Source organism: Podarcis bocagei, assembly GCF_964188305.1.
Source record: "Podarcis bocagei genome assembly, chromosome: 1".
NCBI classification, from domain to species: Eukaryota; Metazoa; Chordata; class Lepidosauria; order Squamata; family Lacertidae; genus Podarcis; species Podarcis bocagei.
The window spans coordinates 113,569,817-113,583,579 of NC_138125.1; the positions used below are offsets into that span (position 1 = coordinate 113,569,817).

General features: G+C 43.2%; 1 protein-coding gene across 2 annotated transcripts in view; it reads left to right on the plus strand.

Annotated features, from left to right (window-relative positions):
- Window positions 1–13,763, plus strand: part of B3GALT1 (beta-1,3-galactosyltransferase 1) — a 323,903-nt gene that overhangs the window by 75,584 nt on the left and 234,556 nt on the right. For both annotated transcript variants that reach the window (XM_081183120.1, XM_081183119.1), the window contains exon 2: window positions 6,713–6,856. The gene's annotated coding sequence lies outside the window, so the exon portion shown is untranslated. The remainder of the gene's footprint in view (window positions 1–6,712; window positions 6,857–13,763) is intronic.

A 13,763-nucleotide genomic window follows, 5' to 3' on the forward strand; every position in this document is an offset into this window, starting at 1 on the left:
TATCTTGTACTGAATGGGTTCTCTGGGTGATTTATGAGCACCCCGGTGTGAAACTCATATTCTGTAGAGATGGTTCAACAAAGTAATGTGTTAGCACTGCCTGAAGAAAGTCCACTACAGAGAAGCAGGAGTGGGGGGAGATGGAAGAGATGAAGATGATAGGTTGACAGTTCAGTGTTTGCGGCTTGGTCATGCTGGGTGTTCGATGCAGTGGACCCTCCTCTGCTGGAAGGGGTGTGCAGATACCGGAAAGTCAACAAGATATGCAGGGATAGTCAGCATGGTGCCCTCCATAACCTGGTGGATTGCAGCTCCCTTCAGTCACTGAAAGCACAGCCATAGCACAGATGATGAGAGCTGCAGGCCAACAATATTGGGAGGGCAACGTGTGGCTACCCTTTCCTTAGGGAAGAGGTGAGACCTATTGCTTCCCTACTTGCAGAGGTTTCATCTGCCCTCACCAATTGCTCCCATTGACTTTTATTAGACAATGTAAATCAAAAAGACTTTTTAGGGGGTAAAAGCAGATTTAGGCCCTTCTGCCCAGCTTAGTAAGAATGGGAGACAAGTTTTGCTGTCACCTCAATGACACTGGGAGTCACCTTATCCTGCCTGAATTGGTGGGATCCTTTCACATCTATGGAAGAAATGAAAGACAGGCGATGGTCGATTTACAAGTGTCCTGTTGATGCGTGATTGCGCGTACGCATACAGTGCCAAACCCAGAAGTGACCCCCAAATGTCACTAAAACATCACTAAAAGGGTGGAACGGGGGTGGAGTGGGGCAGAATGCTTTACGCAGGCCCCACCAATGTACATGGGGGTCCGCAAGTAACCTCTGTACATCAGAGAGTTTCACACTGATGGGGGGGGGATGCAACCCTGCGAAATTTGGGATAGATAATACAGTGGTACCTCGGGTTACATACGCTTCAGGTTACGGACTCCACTAACCCAGAAATAGTGCTTCAGGTTAAGAACTTTGCTTCAGGATGAGAACAGAAATTGTGCTCTGGCGGCGAGGCAGCAGCAGGAGGCCCCATTAGCTAAAGTGGTGCATCAGGTTAAGAACAGTTTCAGGTTAAGAATGGACCTCCGGAACGAATTAAGTTCTTAACCCGAGGTACCACTGTATAGGATATCTATGTAAAACATAATATACATTTTAAAGATCTGATGCAGATGCTGGCTTATACTCTGAAACAGAAGGAATCCTTGAATAAGCGACCCCAATTCATAAGTGTGTTTCCAGCTGGGGTGTGGAAGGGGGGGGATCACTTAAGAACCCACTTCAGCACTTCAAATAGTGTGTCATTGAGGTTCAGTGGTTCAGACGGTTGTTTCACTATGTTTTAGATTCAAAGCAGAGCCTCACTTCAGAAAATACAAATCTTTGTATGTGTCCCAAATAACTATAGTTGGGAAATCCACAAATTGCTGTAGTGTGTGTGTGTGTGTGTGAGAGAGAGAGAGAGGGGGGGGGGGAATGGGATTTGCATGGAATGTGCAGGCATTATAGACCTATCCGAAGTGATGAAACCTGCCAAATTTCAGGCAAATAAGTGCAGGGTGTGTGTGTGTGTGTGTGTGTGTGTGCGCGCACACACACACACACACACACACACACCAGGCACATTTAAAGTTGATTTTGGGGGAGAGGATTGAGATTGTCCTCCAAAAATACACATCTACCTTGGGCAGGGACAGAACAAACCATGCCAGGCACCTGCTTGATGGAGTGCATGACACTTTATTGAAATTTAAAAGTGTACACCAATACAGTGTTTGTACACAGGCCTGTGCAGTGGGGGTGCAGCCAGGTTCACTTGCCCCCCCCCAGGTCTTGGAGGGTTAAGCCAGTCAGGGGACCCTGCCAGGAGCTTGACGGAGTTACACTGTCATGCCAAGAATGCCCTGTGCCTCCCAGCCAACTGGGGACTTAATGAGTCAAATGGCCATGGGCGGAATGCCCACGCCTGTCTGTCTGCATGGCAAGGCTTCAATAGTAAAATCTGGACTTGCATTGCTATATACCAGTGTGTAACGTCAGATCAGATTAGGTGGCGGTGCTGCAATGGTGAGTCTCATGGACAGGGCTTCCGCTGCAGGCCTCAGACAAGCTTTGCACAGGCCTGCTTGTACATAGTATAGTGTATACACACACACACACACACACACACACACACACACACACACAGTCAGACAGATATTCTACTATAACTCACAGATACAGAACTCTGCAATGATTTAATGCCAAACTTTAATCAAATGCAACCAAGGCCAGAACAGGAATGAGATTGGGGTTGGGAAGAAGATAAGTGACTTAAAAGCAACCAACAGCAAGAGTAAAACCAACAGAACAACAACAACAAGGGTTTGGATTTTAGGAAAGAATTGATCTGGATTGCAATAAGATCATACATGTTCAACCACTACTGCCCTCAACTCCGCAACTCTGAAAGTTGCTGTGCCAAGTAGAGCCAATAGAAATGGAACAACTTCGGGCAAGTTACTTCCACCCTAAAGCACTGTGATTGGAAAGCGCAGGAAAGGTTGTTTCTGGATCAGAAGCTTAAGCTATCACAAAACTTATCCACCCACCCTTTGCCCATCACCACCACCAGCAGTAGCCTTGTATTTCTCTTCAATATAATGGGGGATTTGCTTTGTGCAAATTGAAACTCAAAACAACCCTCTGAAGCAGATACAAAGCTCTGGGAGCAGGGCCATTCTCTTCAGACCATGTGGTAGACATTGCAACTAGACTGCTGTAGCTGGTGCTGGGGAGCTAGAAGGCTCCATGATGCAGCACAAGCCTATGCATGCCTACTCAGAAGTAAGTTCCATGGAGTGCAGTGGAACTTACTCCCAGGTAAATGTTTATAGGATTGCAGGAACAGGTTGTTGTGAAGCTAGACTAGCTCTCCTTGGCAACTGATATATTTTAACACCTGGCACGCCAGAAGGTGTCATAGCTAGATGATCATCACAGTGTTTTGTTCTTCGGTAACCACAATAGCACAATCTAATTGCGTGTCTTACTCTCAGGTACAATGAACAATGAACACTGCTGGATTAAGCGAAAAGCTCATCTAGTCTAGCATCCTGTTTTCGGAGTGACTGTACAAATAAAGTTGTGCATACAAATAGAACTGGAGAGAATAAGGTGAATGGCTTAACCTTCTTTCTGTCATCCATCTGTCTCGAGAGACAACGGGACATCAACGAGGCCAAGAGAGGGGTCTTGTTGTCTGGGCAGCCGAGGACCTCCATGGCTTAAGCAAAATAAGCTAAATTGACACTTCTGGGAATTAAGATCAGAACAGATAAACTGGCATGAATTTTTTGAATGTACTATATAGGCACAGTCTGTAGGTTGTATCTAACATTAGTCCTGCTCAGAGTAGACCCATTTAAATCCCTGGACATAGCTAAATGCCCGTCAAATTCAATGGGTCTGAGTATAACTTGGATACAGCCCTAGTTATAAATGTTTAGTGAAACCATGAGAACAGGCAGTCTAAAGAGTGGAATTCTTGTACCACAAGAGAAAGTTTCAAGAGAAAAATAAGGCCTATGAGGTATGCTATGAATGCAGTGTTGGAGAAGAACAGTATTTATGCTTCACAAAGAACAGCAGCATAAATAATTTCATAAAGAACTCATAACCTCTCTACTTGTAGTGCCAAGGCAAGTTATTGAACAGAACTGAAAGTGTTTAGACCATCTTCATCTCGCACAGGAGAGCCCTGATGGAGAAATTGACGAAACACATAAACGTGCTAAATAACACCCAGGACTCGGACAAATCCATTGAAATATGGCATCCATTCATCAATCTCTGGAGAAATGTTTTCTCTTAACAAGGATGTTGATCTGAAATGGGTTCAGTTAAAGGAGGAGGAGTGGAGAGCAAGAATAGTTTTATCCTAGATTCTGGATTGTCTCTTTTTCCCTTTTCTTTTTTCTCCCACTATGCTGCACGTAGTGAATTCTCCCCCAAGGCCCCTGTTTATTGTACATCTGAATCTTACAGTACAAATAAATTTGAATTGACTGGTGTATACAGGTTTGGTGCTAATGTTCTCCTTAGAGGACGGGCAGCATCGACACCCCCCCCCCAGATATCTGCTGCCAGCTGCCATGGTTATAAAAACTTGGAAACCTGTATGCCTTGCAGATGGTGGAGAAAGATGTATGCTCTCTGCTCCCCACATGTAATGGCTGGGGATTGGGAGCTGCTTCAAATGCAATTTCTCTGGTGCAACTTTGCCGCAGCAGAAGCATGCTGTGTGTGAACTTGCTGGCTTTTCTGCACTTCCGGGTGCTGAATTAGGTGATACCTAATATAGTGTGTTGAAAATTACTCAAGGGGATCTATTGGCACTAATGTCTCCTCGGTGGAGTAGGAATAATAATTCCACTCAAAGAATAAACACTCTGTCTCCTGCTTTGCCCGTTAATGCATATCATTGGTGGAAGGTGAAAAAGATCACTACTAAGGGGAAAATAAGGCTCTGAATCTTGGCGTTCGTTTAACATGATCATATGCAATGTCTGCTTTTGAATGCGTCCCGATTTTTAGCACCATGTATTAATTTGGAGGGAGATTTTGGGAATGCCCTTTGGGAAATTTGCTAGTAAGAAGTATGAGAGATTATTTTAATTTGTTCATCGGTTGGTTAAATTAGTATTTGCATTTGTCTGTAACCTCGTTACAATAATTCATTTTTTTGAAATTCTTTCCAGAAAAGTAGACAAAACAGGAATAGTAAGGAAAATGACCCCCTCTTCCTCCCCCTCAAAGAGCACAGGTGCCAAAGTGATGCAGAGAAACTCACTTCACTGATGGAATGAAGAGTTATTTAGCAAAATGAGTTTTAAAAGAAATAAAAATGCAACATAGAATAATATAAAACAAAGACAGCAGGGATGGGGGACCCCTGGCTGCAGAGCCAAATGTGGCCTTCTAGAACTTTCTGTCTGACCCTTGAGATTCTCCTAAGGCCACACCTGCTCTGTGACCCTTCTTTGTATTGAGCATTGATTCTATTCCGCCTGGCCTTTAATTTGAATTCAGCCTGATCTTTTATTTCCCTTCTCTTCCCTCCTCCTCCTCTTTTATGAAGATCACCCGCTCTGAGACCCCACAGCTAATTCTCCCCTGGCCTCCTCACTGGCCCAAGTAGGACTAATTCAGCCAGCTAGCCCTGGTGACAATCTAATGTTTATTAGATGGATTTCCCCCAAATTGATTTCTGAACTTTGAATTTTATTGTTATTCGTGTTTTTATACTGTATTTCATACAATTAAGCGTTTTAAATTTGTTGTTAGCTGCCCTGAGCCCGGTTTTCTGAATCAGGAAGGATGGGGTATAAATAAAAAATTATTTATTTATTTATTATTATCATCATCATCATTCTATTCTATCCTTTCTCTCTCTCTCTCTCTCTTTTTGCTTGCCTGGATGAAGGATAAAATATGTAAGGGTGTGAGTAGAAACCAACCTACTTCGCAAAGGGAAAACTTACAATAATTGACCTGCCCAATTTTTCACCTGACCCTCCCCAGAATTGGCATGCGTCCCTCGAAAGGGATTGCGGCCCTTGAGCAATATACATATGCCACTGCAAAGCAAACAAGAGCAGCACAAGATGCTGAGCTACTCAAAAGTCATGGAATTGTAGAGCTGGAAAGGACCTCCGGGTACATCTAATCCAACATTCTGCAATTCAGGAACCAGAGGATATAAAAGTCAGAGAAGGTTCTCTAGCGGTTGGGAGTTCTAGCCAGCCCATAAGATCTGAAGGGTGCTAGATTGGGGAAGGGCCCTCTACTTTCACATTATGGTGGGGGGGAGCAATGCTGCTCAGTGCAAGAATGCGTAAATGTCTCTTTCACCTGTGGAGTAATGGAAAAGGTCTGGGCTAGGCTCTCCAGAGAGATGAACTGTGAGAACCAGAGGGTCTACTTCCAGCCTAGATTAAGAGGAGGATTTACCAGTGCAGCCGTGTGGTTTACAAGGTACACAAGGTTGAGGAAGATTATTGCTGTGTGTGAAACAAGCTGCGTAATAGTACTCTCGCTGATTTGGAATGTCCGGAGTTAAAGACATTCCAAAGAAAGTCCAGACATAATCTGTAGTTACTATGGATGGATTGCATTTGAGGCTGTCCTATCACTCCATATCATTGCTTTTACAAGGCAACCAATTACACCCATGAGCTGATAAAAGCTCCTCTCACATTTAAAGCTCTTTCAAAGGTTGGAATGCTTTCTGAATTTCAATAATCCTCCCTCCCTTTTCAGTTCTTCCAGACTGAGCTAAGGGCGTGGGGACAACTTATTCAGGGAAAGGATGCACTATAAAGTGGTAACTAATAAGTCGAATGAAAACAAATTCCTAAATTATTTTCTTTCTTTCTCTTAAAAAATCCTCCCTCCCTTTCAGTCTTTAAATGATGTCATTTCCTGCAACAATTCTCTGTTTTGGGCCATCAACTCTCTCAGACAGTACAGATTAGTTCAGTGCTAAGCAGTGGATGGGGAGGACTGAGAAGATTAGAGAACAGGAAAATTAAAAAGGAGGGAGGAGGAATGCTTACAATGAGCAGAGGCAAAAATAAAAAATAATGAAGTGCAGGTTCCCAAAAGCTGAGAACATTAATAAAATGCTGTATTTTTCTTCTTCCTTCCTTCCTTCCCACTAGGAGCACTCATCACCAGTCTAAGAGTGGAAACACATGCTCAGAAGTTTCACACTGGGTCACACCATGAGGCTGAACCTGTTCTTCCCACAGTTTAAATCCCAGAAGACTAGGGTGGGAATCAGAAGCATCCATGACCTTATTGAGGTGAGATCCTGCTTGCTATATGTACAGTACTGGTACAAACTGCCTTTTATTTCCCTTCCACTACACTCTAGAACAGCGGTTCTCAACCTGTGGGTCCCCAGATGTTGTTGGACTACAACTCCCATCATCCCTGAGCTCTGGCCTTGCTAGCTAGGGATGATGGGAGTTGTAGTTCAACAACATCTGGGGACCCACAGCTTGAGAACCGCTGCTCTAGAACATAGGGTCAGCTTGTAGCTCCCACCGACCCTCCAAGTGCCCCTATTTTCCGGGGGGGACCCTGATTTAGAGAAGCCGTCCCAGTTTCTGATTTGATCCCAGAATGGCTCACTTTCCCCTAGGATGTCCCTATTTTCATAGGGTATGGTATGGTAGGATGTCCCTATTGGAGAAATGTTGGAGGGTTTGGAGTTATCCAACCCCCAAGCTGTATAGGGAAGTTATATATATAAAAAAGTTTAATGTTGTATTATGTTTTTATATATGTTTGAAGCTACCCCAGAGTGGCCGGGGCAACCCAGTAAGATGTGTGGGTTATAAATAGTAAAATTATCTTTATGGAATAGGGTACCCCTATTTTCATCGGAGAAATGTTGGAGGGTATGCACCCATCATTCCATCATGGCAGAGGCTGATGGGAGCTGGAGTCCCACAGTATTGAGAGAGTGACAGGGACTGCCCTGGAATGATCCTCCTATCGCCCACCCATCCAGAAGTTCCTTTTGCTGCTCAGGATCCCTCTATGGGCTTCCTGGGAATGAAATCCTTTCACAGCTCAAGCCTCAGGTCTGAAGCAGCCCAAGATTATTTGGGAGGATTTAATTCTCTAGTTTTGTCACAGCTGCCCAAATGCCACCCAGCTGGCCGTCACTGTTGTCCTCTCCTAACACAAGACAGCCGGTGGTTGCTTTAGCAACAGCAAAGTGAAGGACATCAAGTATTTGCTAATTATTAAGGTTCTAAGTGTTTTCAAAAGGCCAGACTATGACTTTAAAAGGTAATAGCAAAAGACATTGGGGTGGGGGGTGGGGGGAAGAATCAAATAAAAATTCATGGCACCAACCTTGAAGGGTCTCACCATGGGATGGTCAGTTCTGTAGAGAGAGGAGAGCCTTCCCCCCACCCAAGAGCTCTAGTATGGGTCTGAACCATTGTCCCTTCATATACAGTGGTACCTTGGGTTACAGACGCTTCAGGTTACAGACTCCGCTAACCCAGAAATAGTACCCCGGGTTAAGAACTTTGCTTCAGGATGAGAACAGAAATTGCGCGGCGGCAGCGGGAGGCCCCATTAGCTAAAGTGGTACCTCAGGTTAAGGACAGTTTCAGGTTAAGAACGGACCTCCAGAACGAATTACGTTCTTAACCTGAGGTACCACTGTACCTTAAATTTTCCTAAACAATCTGTTTATTTGCACTTCTTTATACATTTTATTTGCACTGTCAGTTTTACATTTGCTCGGGGAGGGAGGATTTCTTGCTGTTGCTTTATTATCTCTTTGAGTGTCAAAGTGAAACTTCTCTGAAGCTCTGGTGGGATCCTCAACTTAGATCTCCTTTGCCAGGATGCCAGGATGTGAGGACCTTTCACAGCTGAGGCTCAGATCTCTCTGTTCTTCACTGTTCTATCCCACTATCAGACACCTGGATCTCACATCTTTCACCCCTTTTGCACACCCCTGGACTCCCAAATCTCGTCGCTCCCCTCCCCCACTTTTAGAACATTAGTTGTCTGAATGTCATCTCTCATGCAAGCGAACTTTCGTTGTGTCAGCCAGCCAGTCTGTGGTTTTATTGTTTTCCTTCCCTGGTAGTCAGTCTCTTTTGAGTGCCGGTTTTATTGAGGCAAGAAATCTTGGTGAGTCAGTGATTGTCCTATCATCCTAAAGTCTGAGCTGCTGACAATGAGCAGACACAGGCTTTTTTAGCTGCCCAATATTTTAGGCTGGTGGTGGTAGGGATGCAGATTGCAAAATCTCTAAAATCCCACCAGTCATTTCAGATTGTGGTCTAAGCACAGGAATAACATGTTTCAACACCCCATCATAGGCCTATACAAGGGGGGGGCACGTCTGGGAGGAGGGTCCTAATTTCCAGATTTCTATATGCAGTGAGGTTCTTTTTAAAAAAGAAAAGAAAAGAAGACTTGCAATCTGGCATGGTTATGACTCAGCAAGAGTCGCACCCTATAATCCTTCTCTGCATGTATTTCAGCTCTGTCCTCGATCCCAAATGGTGCTGAATAGAACATGAGACCTGCAGATTCAAATGGCTGCTGAATAATATTATCCAGAATTGGTTTAGCTGCCACTCACGTTCCCCATTAAAAAGCACAGACATCTCTATAGCCAGCAGAATGCAGCTCAGAATCATTGTTGCCCATTGCATGTCCTTAATTGCAGAGCAGCTTGCATATACAATCACCACATCTAATCAGAGATATGATGGTAAAAGTCTCAGACATGGCGACCTTTTGGGGACGCTCTCTACAAAACGGAATAGGTAGGGGAGGTGTGTTAGATGTTTGTAACATCAAGAGTAATTTGCCTTCTCTTATTCTAACCTTGGGAGGGACGCGGGTGGCACTGTAGGTTAAACCACAGAGCCTAGGGCTTGCTGATCAGAAGGTCGGCGGTTCGAATCCCCACAACGGGGTGAGCTCCCGTTGCTCGGTCCCTGCTCCTGCCAACCTAGCAGTTCGAAGGCACGCCAAGTGCAAGTAAATAAGTAGGTACCGCTCCAGCGGGAAGGTAAACGGTGTTTCTGTGCACTGCTCTGGTCCGCCAGAAGCTGCTTAGTCATGCTGGCCACATGACCCGGAAGCTGTACACCGGCTCCCTCGCCCAATAAAGCGAGATGAGCGTCGCAACCCCAGAGTCGGCCACAACTGGACCTAATGGTCAGGGGTCCCTTTTACTATTCTAACCTTACCCAGGGAATCAGTTTCTAATTCCTACATGGCACAGTACCCAAATCACCTAACTGCCTCCCCCAATTCTGCAGCTGGAATGATAGATGGATGGATAGCTATATGTATTACCAAAAAGAAAGAAAAAGTAAAGAAGTGTTGCATTGTAAAATATGGAAATGGAGATGGGAGGCGATCTAATATCCTACACGTATCATCCATATTATATCGACCATCGTATTTTATACATAGATATGCACATTGTGATTCAGTGCCATCTTTTTTATGCTACTGATTCAGATATATACACTGATGGCAAAGGTAGTAGATGGAATTCATATGTCAACTATAAACCAAAGTAGCAAAAAGTGTTCCATACTATTCAACACAACATCAACAAATCATTATTTTATATGAACACACACATTACCACTGACAGATTATTAAAAGGCATATCCAGGAACTTTACACCTTAGAAACCAAGCCCATGCCAAAGCTATCTGAATGTTTTAGGCTGTTATTTATTTCATAATATCTTGATTTTCTTGAGAGGCTTTTAAACTTGCTGGCTTTCCCTCTTGCCCATTCATTGGATTCTAATTTCCCTTTTAGGAGACTGCAAATGATAGAACAGGAATTGCTACTTGCAGATAATTAACAAGAGTTGGGCAAGTAATTTGCAGTGAATAATTCGGTACTTCTAATCACTTTGCTTGCAATTTATCTATGAATATCTTACTAACCGTCCAAAAATTTATTTGTTATTCATTGAAATCATTCGGCATTCAATTAGGAGTGGCAGATACAATTGTGCTCGTGGCTTCCATTCTGCAAGATGACAAAAATCTACTCTGATGCTCTTGGTGGCTTTCTTAACATATGCTAGATATTTAACAATATTGAATAACACTTAGAAAGTGATCAAGCCATGTAAGGATCAGGCGATGGCTCGCTTAAGGCCACTTACTGAATTCATGGCTGAGGTGTGGCATAAACTGGGGGATGCTTGGCTTACAACTCATACAGTGAATGACCATTCTGCTGTATTCCAAAAGAAAGGCTATCAGACCGCAAGAGAGAAAACGGTTTCACTGTAGAAAATTCCATTGTCAAAGAGACTCACTTACTCTTAGCCTATTTTAACTGAACAGTAGCTTGTCTCTTCACCACATCGAAAAGATCTCTGCTTTGGAGTTCTGCATTGGGTATTGACCTTAAAATACATTGAAGAACTGTTTTAGGGATTCTCACAACCCACTCAAAGCCAATTTCAGGGGGTGCAGGAGGAGGAGGAGGAGAGGTTGTAAACCCTATCACACAGGCATAAGTCCTCGCACAGGGCTTCAACTGAAGAGGCTTATTCGGCAAATCCCACCTTTTGCTTCTGAAAATACCTCCCCAAACCACATACTAGACAATTTATCTGGAAAGGTAAGTTTCCATGCAAACATAATATCCAGAAATGTTGCAGACGTGCATGACTTATTTTCTAAAAACGCCTGTTCTGATCTGGATAGCTCCAATATGTACACACATAAGTTTACCTTATCACAAGTAGCTCTGCATTCTTGGTTGGGCTTACAAAGACTTTTGAGAGTTTAGAAGTGACAGCAATTTGAAAAACTTTAAGTAAGAGCAGGAATTCATGTGCCTGGGTTAGAGCTTCAGGTAGGTAGCCATGTTGGTCTGACACAGGCAAAATAAATAAAAAAATTGTCCAGTAGCACCTTAGAGATCAACTCAGTTTGTTCTGGATATAAGTGCATGCACACGAAAGCTTATACCCAGAACAAACTTAGTTGGTCTCGAAGGTGCTGCTGGACAATTTTTATTTATTTTGACTGGGTTAGAGCTGTTACAGTACCTGTAACAGAGCTGTTAAATTGGTAAAGTTTGCTTTATGTGGAATTTGATTACAGTTCTCACATAGGATCCCTGTACCTGCGTGTACATCACTGAGAGCACTGTCCCCAGGGTATTTGCTCAGAGGTATGTCTCACTGGATTCAGCGGAGTTTACTCCAAGGTTAGCATGCTTCTTTATTGTATAGAATCAACAAGAAGGAAATACTACACAAGTTTAGGAGACGGACAGCACTGTATTCAAGGCACACCGCAATTTTTAATATATTTTTAATATAAGTGTAATGTAGCCCTTACAAATTTTACAGTTAGGGATTATTAAATAATAGTTTTAAACATGATTAATTACAATATGATGCAGATTTCAGTGATCCAAAGAAAATACATAACGTTGCTTGACATTTGTCTACAGTTGTGAAAATATATTGGTAGTGGGGAGAGATGTTGAAAGAGATATACAGTAGATAGGATGGCAGCGTAATAAATGCAAGTTCATAAAACGAGAGTCTCGCTTCCTAGATGAGAATTTTAGTACCATTAGGAACACTTGTGGGCTTTGACCTTTCTTTGATGTTTATAATTGTACTAACTCAGATGTGAAATTCATTATGGGCTCTAGCAAGAGAGAAATTAATTTTTAGAAAACCTTTTAATTTAGTAAAAGTCCCAGTGGCACTAGAAATGTAAAACAAAATACGAGCAAAAACTCCCAACAATGACTGGAATTTTGCTGCACGGAAACACACAAATATGAGCTCTTTCCCTTGCTTGTTATGAAGTCTTCCATGAGTTTCAAAAACTACATGGATTTCTCATTAAAACCTGAATAACATTTTGAATCCAGATTACAGGTTTCCCGCTCAGGAAAAGCAAAACTGAAACCCCTCAAATGGAAATGAAGTTGGAGAAGGCAAAGTGGAATTCATTGCAACATGCTTATGTTGGATACATGGAATATGTTCGTGTCCATGTGGCCATCACTAGCACTGGATCTCCTGAATGAAGTCTGGTGCTAGTGAAGCAGGTTTGCATGCAGAAGATAAACTTGGAACGAAGTTCCAGTGGCTGCATTTGATGTGAGGATTATTGTGCTAGTTTTCCTCATTACAATGCCAGCACATCTGTCACGGTTTCCAAGGCTTATTTTACACTGCATTGCTTCTTGCATTATGAAACTGCAACTTTTTGGTCACTTATACTGACACGCCATACTAAATTTTCATCCACGCCAGCAAGGTGTGGTGTGACAGAACAGCAGTGTCATCCCTCGACATGTCGCCAATTGTCAGGTGCCTAGTATGCCAGTCCAGCTATGTTATTTTGTTACACAGGAAGCTTGGCAGGACTGCCCCCAATTCTGGAGACCTGTTCTCCACCAATGCAGAAAAATTTGAGCTAGATGGGTCAGAATTTGAGGCGGTTTCCTGCCAGGGAGATGCTGGGGGTTGAATCTTAATAATGATGATGATGATCATGATGATCATCATCATCATCTTTTATTTATAACCCACCCTCCCCAGCCGAAGCCGGGCTCAGAGCGGCTAACAAAAATAAATTAATACAGCAGTCTAAAATCAATTCATTATAAAATCAGTTCAAATCAAATCAATGGCAACCGTTGGGCTAGAGTTCTGTGAGGATTACCACAGAGGATGCTTCTCTGTGTAAAACATATTCTCTCCCACTGACCTGTGACCCTTCTCCAATCTGATACCTGAGGCAAAAAATCCTACAAGCCTGTTTTCCCCTCCCTGGCATTAAAATACATTTTACTTATTATTTATATGCCGTCCATCTGACTGGGTACCCCCAGCTACTGTAGGCGGCTTCCAACAAAGTAAAACACAATATGGCATTATGTATATGATATGACATTACGTATACGATACACATATGATAAAATAACTGATGTTTTGATGTCCTGTCATAAAACCAGAATCAGCTGCCTGAGGCAACTAGTGCTCTAGTTCTGAGAGGAACATAGGAAGATTCTTTAGCTCAGTTCAGAGTCAGACTATCTGCCCACCCAGTCCAGTATTGTCCATTCTGACTCCCTACCCGCTCCAGTGGTTTGGAATCAAGCCCAGGCATGTTGCTGGAGGCTGGAGTTGGAAGAGCAGAGGCAAGGGAGGTGTCA